This window comes from Oncorhynchus keta, chromosome 27 (assembly GCF_023373465.1).
Source record: "Oncorhynchus keta strain PuntledgeMale-10-30-2019 chromosome 27, Oket_V2, whole genome shotgun sequence".
Lineage (NCBI taxonomy): Eukaryota > Metazoa > Chordata > Actinopteri > Salmoniformes > Salmonidae > Oncorhynchus > Oncorhynchus keta.
Genome location: NC_068447.1, coordinates 12,942,223 through 12,953,599, shown reverse-complemented (window position 1 = coordinate 12,953,599; position 11,377 = coordinate 12,942,223). Strand labels below are relative to the sequence as shown.

The 11,377-nt window shown below is 41.8% G+C and overlaps 1 protein-coding gene across 1 annotated transcript in view; it reads right to left on the bottom strand.

Annotated features, from left to right (window-relative positions):
* LOC118360258 (extracellular sulfatase Sulf-2-like) overlaps positions 1-11,377 on the bottom strand; it is a 94,463-nt gene that overhangs the window by 36,227 nt on the left and 46,859 nt on the right.

Below are 11,377 nucleotides of genomic sequence, written 5' to 3'. Positions count from 1 at the left end.
ATGAACTAAATATTATAAAAGGCATAAAGGTTAAGTTACAAAGCATTAACAAGCATTACAAGGTATTATTATATTATATTATTATTATATTATATTATTATTATATTATTATAGGTATTATTATATTATATTATTATTATATTATTATAGGTATTATTATATTATATTATTATTATATTATTATAGGTATTATTATATTATATTATTATTATATTATTATATTATCATAGGTATTATTTATTATATTATTATAGGTATTATTATATTATATTATTATTATATTATTATTATTATTATATTTATTATATTATTATATTATTATTATATTATATATATTATTATTATATTATTATAGGTATTATTATATTATATTATTATTATATTATTATAGGTATTATTATATTATATTATTATTATATTATTATATTATCATAGGTATTATTTATTATATTATTATAGGTATTATTATATTATATTATTATTATATTATTATAGGTATTATTATATTATATTATTATTATATTATTATATTCTCATAGGTATTATTTATTATATTATTATAGGTATTATTATATTATATTATTATATTATTATTATATTATTATAGGTATTATTTATTATAGTATTATTATATTATTATAGGTATTATTATATTATATTATTATTATATTATTATTATTATAGGTATTATTATAAGCATGATCAGAGCGGGAGGGAGAGAGAAAAATAAACCATGACTTATGCTATGGCCCATAGCTATCAGGGAGAGAGAGAGACAAAGTAAAAAGTAAAGCCCCTTTGAAAGACAGTGTATTGTTATTGACTGATTACTGTAAAGTTAACCTCCAGAATTGACTGCTTCACAGATGTGGGACAGAATGGGGGATGTGGAGAGCAACACAGAGAAGACCATAAAAACGTTTGCATCGAGCGTTGATGAAAGAGAGGGTTTGGCAGTGGTGTAAAAAAAAGTACTAAATGGACATACCTGAGTAAAAGTAAATATACCTTATTAGAAAATGACTCAAGTAAAAGTGAAAGTCACCCAGTAAAATACTACTTGAGTAAAAGTCGAAAAAAAATGTGATTTTAAATATACTTTAGTTTCAAAAGAAAATAGAATTGCTAAAATGTACTTAAGTATCAAAAGTAAATGTGTAATTAATCAAAAATTCCTTATATTAGTGTAGTGTAGTGCTCTGTAATGTAGTGTGATGGTGTGTGTAGTGTAGTGTAGTGTAGTGTAGTGTCGTGCTCTGTAATGTAGTGTGATGGTGTGTGTAGTGTAGTAAATACACCACTTCCCCATTCATGGAGGAGACGCTCTCCATGCAGACACACCTGGGCCCGGTGTCACCCAGGATAAATACACCACTTCCCCATTCATGGAGGAGACTCTCTCCATGCAGACACACCTGGGCCCAGTGTCTCCCAGGATAAATACACCACTTCCCCATTCATGGAGGAGACTCTCTCCATGCAGACACACCTGGGCCCGGTGTCTCCCAGGATAAATACACCACTTCCCCATTCATGGAGGAGACTCTCTCCATGCAGACACACCTGGGCCCGGTGTCTCCCAGGATAAATACACCACTTCCCCATTCATGGAGGAGACTCTCTCCATGCAGACACACCTGGGCCCGCTGTGTCCCAGGATAAATACACCACTTCCCCATTCATGGAGGAGACTCTCTCCATGCAGACACACCTGGGCCCGGTGTCTCCCAGGATAAATACACCACTTCCCCATTCATGGAGGAGACTCTCTCCATGCAGACACACCTGAGCCCGGTGTCTCCCAGGATAAATACACCACTTCCCCATTAATGGAGGAGACTCTCTCCATGCAGACACACCTGAGCCCGGTGTCTCCCAGGATAAATACACCACTTCCCCATTAATGGAGGAGACTCTCTCCATGCAGACACACCTGGGCCCGGTGTCTCCCAGGATAAATACACCACTTCCCCATTAATGGAGGAGACTCTCTCCATGCAGACACACCTGAGCCCGGTGTCTCCCAGGATAAATACACCACTTCCCCATTCATGGAGGAGACTCTCTCCATGCAGACACACCTGGGCCCGGTGTCTCCCAGGATAAATACACCACTTCCCCATTCATGGAGGAGACTCTCTCCATGCAGACACACCTGGGCCCGGTGTCTCCCAGGATAAATACACCACTTCCTCATTCATGGAGGAGACTCTCTCCATGCAGACACACCTGGGCCCGGTGTCTCCCAGGATAAATACACCACTTCCCATTCATGGAGGAGACTCTCTCCATGCAGACACATCTGGGCCCGGTGTCTCCCAGGATAAATACACCACTTCCCCATTCATGGAGCAGACTCTCTCCATGCAGACACACCTGGGCCCGGTGTCTCCCAGGATAAATACACCACTTCCCCATTCATGGAGGAGACTCTCTCCATGCAGACACACCTGGGCCCGGTGTCTCCCAGGATAAATACACCACTTCCCCATTCATGGAGCAGACTCTCTCCATGCAGACACCTTTATAGATTTGGTTGTTTTTCTTGGTGGTTTTTGGTTGTTTGCTTTGGCACCTTTCAACACCCTGAATTATCACATTCATGCAAAACACTCACTTACACTACTGATTACTGATTACACACACCATTGTATATTGTACTTAGTTACTTTATTTAATAAATATATGTTTTATTCCTCCTTATCTCCACGTTGTCTCCCTTTTTTTACGGGCTTTGAGCCGGTTCGTGACATGTGGTGGTGGTGTGTAGTGTAGTGTTGTAATGTATTGTAGTGGTGTGTAGTGTGGTGGTGTGTGGTGTGGTTTGGTGTAGTGTAGTGTGCTGTAGTGTGGTGTAGTGTAGTGTGCTGTATGGTGTGGTGGTGTGTAGTGTAGTGTGGTGGTGTTGTGGTGTGTAATGTAGTGTGGTGTAGTGTAGTGGAATGTAGTGTGGTGATGTGTAGTGTCGTGTAGTGGTGTGTAATGTAGTGTAGTGTAGTGAAATGTAGTGTGGTGGTGTGTTGTGTTATGGTGGTGTGTGTTGTGTAGTGTAGTGTAGTATAGTGTACTGTAGTGGTGTGTAGTGTGGCGGTATGGTGTGGTGGTGTCGTGTAGTGTAGGGAAGTGGTGTGTAGTGTAGTGTAGTGTAGTGTAATGTAGTGTGGTGATGTGTTAGTGTAGTGTGGTGGTGCAGTTTGGGTAGTGTAGTGTAGTGCAGTGTCGTGTAGTGTGGTGTGTAATGTAGTGTAGTGTAGTGAAATGTAGTGTGGTGATGTGCAGTGTAGTGTGGTGGTGCAGTTTGGGTAGTGTAGTGTAGTGCAGTGTCGTGTAGTGGTGTGTATTGTAGTGTAGTGTAGTGTAATGTAGTGTGGCGATATGTAGTGTAGTGTAGAGTAATATAGTGCGGTGGTGTGTAGTGTAATGTAGTGTGGTGGTGTGTCGTGTTGTGTTTTGTCCAGACAGGGCTGTGGGATGCCTGCTAATCTGTGCACAGTTCAGAGGCAGCACAGCTGGATGCTTCAGACACAACACAGCGAGCGCATTTGCTACAAGCTGATTGTGCCTCTAAATCTTAAGCACAGAGCTGTGTGTGCGTGTGTGTGTGTGTGTGTGTGTGTGTGTGTGTGTGTGTGTGTGTGTGTGTGTGTGTGTGTGTGTGTGTGTGTGTGTGTGTGTGTGTGTGTGTGTGTGTGTGTGTGTGTGTGTGTGTGTGTGTGTGTGTGTGTGAGAAAGTGTACAAGTATTTGTTCAGAGGCAGGAGAGAGGGCCAACAGACTGCAACTACACATACACCACCCTGAATGTTGGATAAGCATGGCTGAGAATGGTACCGCTAAGCCCTGAGGGACATGGAGGGGGGAAGAGAGAAGGAGAGATGGAGAGAGAGATAGGGAGAGGGGCAGAGGGGAGAGAGAGGACAGAAGACTAGGCCCAGATGGTAGGCAATTAGCATAGTGCCAGAAATAGGAGTCATCTGCCAGAGAGAGAGAGAGACATAAGAGAGTGTGAGACAGAGAGAAGACAGAGAGAATGCGAGAGAGAGACATTGAGAGAGAGGAAAGAGACATTGAGAGAGAGGAAAGAGAGAGAGAGAGACATTGCTTTAGCAATGCAAACATATGTTTACCGTGCCAATAAATGCCTTTGAATTGAATTGAGAGAGAGATAAGAAAGGAAGAGAGACAAAGAGAAAGAGAGCGAGAGAAAGAAGGGGAGAGCAGGAGAGAGAAATAAGAAGATAAAGTTCAAGAGAGCAAGAGAGAGAAAGAGAAGAAAAGAAGAGACAGAGAGAGAGAGAGAGAGAGAGAGAGAGAGAGAGAGAGAGAGAGAGAGAGAGAGAGAGAGAGAGAGAGAGAGAGAGAGAGAGAGAGAGAGAGAGAGAGAGAGAGAGAGAGAGAGAGAGAGAGAGAGAGAGAGAGAGAGTGTGTGTCACATCTTGGTCTTAGTATTTTGTGTTTTCTTTAATTATTTGTTCAGGCCAGGGTGTGACATGGGGTTATTGTATTGTCGTATTGGGGTTTTTGTAGGCATTGGGATTGTGCTTGATTAGGGGTGTCTAGTATAGGCTTGGCTGCCTGAGGCGGTTCTCAATCAGAATCAGGTGATTCTTGTTGTCTCTGATGGGGAACCGTATTTAGGTAACCTGGGTTTCACTTTGTATTTCGTGGGTGATTGTTCCTGTCTCTGTGTAGTTTCACCAGATAGGCTGTAATTAGGTTTTCACGTTCCGTTTGTTGTTTTGCTTTTGTATAAGTTATTTCATGTATCGCTCTTCATTTATAAAAGACATGAGTAACCACCACGCTGCATTTCGGTCCGACTCTCTTTCTACAAACGAAGAACGCCGTTACAGAGAGAGAGAGAGGGAGAGACAGAGAGAGAGAGAGAGAGAGAGAGAGAGAGAGAGAGAGAGAGAGAGAGAGAGAGAGAGGTACAGAGAGAGAGAGAGGGAGGGACAGAGAGAGAGAGGGACAGAGAGAGAGAGAGAGAGAGAGAGAGAGAGAGAGAGAGAGAGAGAGAGGACAGAGAGAGAGAGAGGTGGAGAGAGAGAGAGAGAGACAGAGAGAGAGAGAGGGACAGAGAGAGAGAGAGAGAGAGAGAGAGAGAGAGAGAGAGAGAGAGAGAGAGAGAGAGGTACAGAGAGAGAGAGAGGGAGGGAGGGACAGAGAGAGAGAGAGAGAGAGAGACAGAGAGAGAGAGAGAGAGAGAGAGAGAGAGAGAGAGAGAGAGAGAGAGAGGGACAGAAACTGATGGAAAATGGTGTTTGGGGTAAAACATACAACATTATAAAATCCATGTACACAAACAACAAGTGTGCGGTTAAAATTCTTCCCACAGGGCCGTGGGGTGAGACAAGGATGCAGCTTAAGCCCCACCCTCTTCAACATATATATCAACGAATTGGCGCGTGCACTAGAAAAGTCTGCAGCACCCGGCCTCACCCTACTAGAATCTGAAGTAAAATGTCTACTGTTCGCTGATGATCTGGTGCTTCTGTCACCAACCAAGGAGGGGCTACAGCAGCACCTAGATATTCTGCACAGATTCTGCCAGACCTGGGCCCTGACAGTGAATCTCAGTAAGACCAAAATAATGGTGTTCCAAAAAAGGTCCAGTCGCCAGGACCACAAATGCAAATTCCATCTAGACATCATTGCCCTAGAGCACAAAAAAATTATGAGATGAACCTGGAGAAGAGTCCCCTAAGTAAGCTGGTTCTGGGGCTCTGTTCACAAACACAAACGCACCCCACAGAGCCCCAGGACAGAAGCACAATTAGACCCAACCAAATCATGAGAAAACAAAAAGATAATTACTTGACACATTGGAAAAAATTTACAAGAAAACATAGCAAACTAAAATGCTAATCAGAGAGTACACAGTGGCAGAATACCTGACCACTGTGATTGACCCAAACTTAAAGAAAGCTTTGACTATGTACAGATTCAGTGAGCATTGCCTTGCTATTGAGAAAGGCCGCCGTAGACAGACATGGCTCTCAAGAGAAGACAGGCTATGTGCTCACTGCCCACAAAATAAGGTGGCAACTGAGCTGCACTTCCTAACCTCCTGCCCAATGTATGACCATATTAGAGAGACATATTTCCCTCAGATTACACAGATACACAAAGATTTTGAAAACAAATCCAAGAGAGAGAGAGAGAGAGAGAGAGAGAGAGAGAGAGAGAGAGAGAGAGAGAGAGAGAGAGAGAGAGAGAGAGAGAGGGAGAGAGAGAGAGAGAGAGAGAGAGAGAGAGAGAGAGAGAGAGAGAGAGAGAGAGAGAGAGAGAGAGAGAGAGAGAGAGAGAGAGAGAGAGAGAGAGCAAGAGAGAAAGGGAAAGAGAGAGAGAGAGAGAGAGAGAGAGAGAGAGAGAGAGAGAGAGAGAGAGAGAGACAGAGAGAGAGGGAATAGAGAGTGGGAAGAGAGAGAGAGGGAAAGAAAGAAAGAGAGAGAGAGAAAGTGAGAGATGTTCCACGGTTACCAGCTCTGCTAAGCAGCACATTAGCAGGGCGGGGGGAGGGGGTTATTCTGGGGAAGGTTACACACTGGAGCAGTGGGAGGCACCCATTCCTGGAGCAGGCCTCTCTGGGAGTGGTCTGTGTGGAAAACTGGCAGATAGACCAATAAGAAAGAGAGTTCCAAACCTATTAACTAATCACCAGGTAGGCCATATTTTTACTTTATTTTTATTTTTTACCTTTATTTAACCAGGCAAGTCAGTTAAGAACATATTCTTATTTTCAATGACGGCCTGGGAACAGTGGGTTAACTGCCTGTTCAGGGGCAGAACGACAGATTTGTACCTTGTCAGCTCAGGGGTTTGAACTTGCAACCTTCCGGTTACTAGTCCAACGCTCTAACCACTAGGCTACATCCCACCAAAAGAGGATGAAATTTCAGTCAGTCTTTTCAAAAATCTCTTACAAGAAAAGGACATTATCATAATTTTCACAATTTCACAGTATTATTCCAACCTCATAGTGTAGAAAGATTATATATATATATATATATATATATATATATATATATATATATATATATATATATATATATATATATATATATATATATATATAGTAACAATAAAAAGTTTGGACACACCTACTCATTCAAGGGTTTTTCTTTATTTTTAATATTTTCTACATCGTAGAATAATAAAAGGAAGACGTCAAAGAAGACATGTAAACTATTAAATAACATATGGAATCATGTAGTAACCAAACAAGTTTTCAACAAATCTAAATATAATTTATATTTTAGATTCTTCAAAGTTGCCACTCTTTGCCTTGATGACAGCTTTGCACACTCTCAACCAGCTTCACCTGGAATGCTTTTCCAACAGCCTTGAAGGAGTTCCCACACATGCTGAGCACTTGTTGGCTGCTTTTCCTTCCAACTCCTCTCAAACCATCTCAATTGGGTTGAGGTCAGGTGATTGTGGAAACCAGGTCATCTGATGCAACACTCCACCTTTCTCCTTCTTGGTCAAATAGCCCTTACACAGTCTGGAGGTGTGTTGGGTCATTGTCCTGTTGAAAAACAAGTGATAGTCCCACTAAGCGCAAACCAGATGGGACGGCATATCGCTGCAGAATGCTGTGGTAGCCGTGCTGGTTGTGTGCCTTGAATTCTAAATAAATCACTGACAGTGTCACCAGTAAAGCACTCCCACACGTCACACCTCCTCCTCCATGCTTCACAGTGGGAACCACATCTGTGGAGATCATCCATTCACCTACTATGCTTCCCAAGGACAGATTTCAAGGACAAAAGACAGATTTCTACCGGTCTAATGTCCATTGCTCGTGTTTCTTGGCCCAACCAAGTCTCTTCTTAATATTGGTGTCCTTTAGTAGTGGTTTCTTTGCAGCAATTCGACCAGGAAGGCCTGATTCACGCAGTCTCCTCTGAACAGTTAATGTTGAGATGTGTATGTTACTTGAACTCTGTGAATAATTTATTTGGGCTGCAATTTCTGAGGCTGGTAACTCTAATAACCTTATCCTCTGCAGCAGAGGTAACTCTGGATCTTCCTTTCCTGTGGCGATCCTCATGAGAGCCAGTTTCATCATAGCACTTGATGGTTTTTGCGACTGCACTTGAAGAAATTTTCAATGTTCTTGAAATGTTCCGTATTGACTGACCATGTCTTAAAGTAATGATGGACTGTCTTTTCTCTTATTTGAGATGTTCTTGCCATTATATGGTGTCATGACATTGGCCTGGAGGTAGGTTTATGACAAAAATCATTCCTTGCCATCTGTAGTAGTCACTACAAGACAACTAGTAAAATGCTCTAATCATGTATTCCTGTAGGATAACATTTCAGAATAAATCTGTAGGACAACTGGACCCCTTGAGTACCAGTACCGATACGACAGTCAGTCCAGCAAAACTCAGTAAGACTCAGCAACACTCAGTAAGAAGTAACCTCACTTTTGCTTTTGATATTAGCGACATAGGAGTCACTCAGAGTGCAACACGGGGAAGGGAATCTCCATTGCACTCTTCCATTGGTTAACACACGCCACTAATAAATAGAACCCTCCGTTCAGGAGAAAAGTTATTAGAAGTCATGAACCACGATCACACCACGTACGACTGTTCTAATACTTAAAGAGTACTTCCGTCATGAGGTTAGCTCCTCCGTGGATAACATAGCTATGAGGTATACTTCTTCATACCTACCACCACTACAATAGTGTAAGACAGTGACTGGTAGTAAAACCACTACAGACTCCCTCGACACCAATTCTGACTGACATCCAGGCATTGACCTGAAAATTACCTGACTACGTCAGACTGATTCTGAACAAGTTGTAATATGCCAGGATACTTGGTTTCCTTCCCTTGACATGTGCGCTTGCGTAGGCATAAACGCACATGCACAACGGAACATCCAATTCGGATTTATGCTAGGATCACTTAGTAAAGTTGAACATTTATTTTGAGGCCTTTCACTCTACAGCTACAGCACTCACCAGTTTTCTTCTCAGAAGTCCATAGGTCATCCCTGTAGACTGCCCAAAACTAGTGCCTTACAGCTGTAGACTTATCATATAGTTATCAACTTAGGATAGTACCCTAAGCAACACCCCGCAAATTAGGAAAGCCCTAGATATGACATTAGACAATGCCATGATAGGGTCATCAAGACCATGGACGTAGATAAAATACAGTCCAATTAGATGATTAAGGGGGCATAACTATATTTTGTTTTGTTTATGCTTTCAATCATTTTGTTTCATTTTCTTCGGCACGTAGAAAGTGATAGAGCCCTAGACAAGTTCCCCATACAACCATCAGTTAGTGCCACAACGCCACTCATTTGGGAGGAAATGTAATGATATATTTCATGAGTGTGTGTGCGTTGTTAACATCTGCCTAAGTTACTGCCCAGATCTTCCAGTCTGGACGACCAGACGACGGGTCCGGAACGGCGATCCCAATCCGGACATCTGCTGCCCAGCCATGGAGAGGACTTCTTCATTTTGAGACCCCCTACCCGGATCGACCACCAGAGGGGGGACTGTAACAGCGACCACCAACTGGACATCTGCTGTTCAGCCATGGAGCGGACTTAATTCGCAGAACCCTACCCGGGTCGACCACCAGATGGGGACCACAACGATGGTCCACAACCAGGACAACCCACGGTCATTTTTATGTTGGTTTGCAACATGCAGGTTAATCGCAAGATTTAACCCAATATGGGGGGACTGTCATGACGTTGGCCTGCGGGTAGGTTTATGACCGTCATGAATACCTCTTCCAGCCTTTTTCCTCTCTCTACCCTACTGATGTGACATTTGAAAACCCCTTGGTTAACATAGAGATTCTGGGAACATCAGAAGGTGGGGGGAAATGAACTATATTCTGATAATCCGACCAATTAAACATATGCGGTGGTACTTAATGAATATGATGTCAGTTCGGTTGTCATCTGGGACATTCTCATCAATGATAGGATGACATAAACTCTACAGTGGAAATTCTGCACATTGTAGTTATCGGAGTCACATGGAATTGTTGTTCAATTTAAATGTTTGAATATACAATTATTGGTGAAGAGATTAAGTGTAATTTTAGCTTCCAAATGAGAGATTTGGGTTTTCATAAGGTTAGGGCTCTGCTCAATCAGTGGCCCGCCCCTGTGAAGAGACATGGGTTATAAAACTTTTCAGACACACCCTTCTCACTCCACTATATGAAGCCTTGACGAAAATGTAACCTCCTGTTCCACGTACGTGAGGTCTGCCGCCTCTGAGTTAAAAGGACTAACATGTCAACTACAGAACTAAGCCAACCTCAGCGTGAGCTTTGGTTGCGAATGTTATGAACTTTGAACTCTTATTCACTACAGAAGTGATACCTCCTAGTCGCTGAGTTAGCAACAGCAGCCACAAACGCGGGCTAGGAAAGAACAGACAGAGTATCCCGTCTCCCACACAACAACGTTACTACAACGTATCCAATTGACCACCAGAGACATTCTTCAAAAGACTTGGTTGGGCAACACGGCCTTCCATCTACCATCAACCTACCGAAGCGCAGCTCAGAGTAAATATTTATTGCATTTTCCTTTTCCAAATGGGCGGTAATTTAGAATGCATAAGATACTGTATTTACGATAGCACAGCTTCTCCCTTTGTCCCTCAGTCTTCCCGCTCTTTCACTCAAACCCAGACCCTTTTCTTTTGTGTAACCAGCTGTCATATCTGTTTCGCCCGCTAGGGACGTTTTCCTTTATGACCTAATTTGAAATCAAGGTGTAATTCATTCTGTGTATATGTAATTCTGTGTGATTAGTTAGGTATTTAATAAATAAATAATTAAACCCAATTTGGTATTGCTGATTCAACTTGTTAGCTAGGGTTCGTGAAGATAACCAAGAATTTACTAAATTAAGGTGACGATTAATATTGACTGCTATTGATGTAAAATTTTACTAGGTCTTTAAGATTTTATTCAGAAGATAACAGCTCTATAAATATTATTTTGTGGTGCCCCGACTCTCTAGTTAATTACATTTACACGATATTCTCAATCAGGTAATATTAATTACGGAGAAAGGATTTTAGAGAATAGCATGTGATATCACTTAATCTGGCATAGCCAAAGACACGACAATGGAGTTGGTCTCATACCAAATAGGGCTATTTCTGTATACCACCCCTACCTTGTCACAACACAACTGATTGGCTCAAGCGCATTAAGAAGGAAAGGAATTCTACAAATGAACTTTTAACAAGGCACACCTGTTTAATTGAAACACATTCCTGGTGTCTACCTCATGAAGCTGGTTGAGATAATGCCAGGAATGTGCAAAGCTGTCATCAAGGAAAAGGGCGGATACTTTGAAAATATAAAATATAT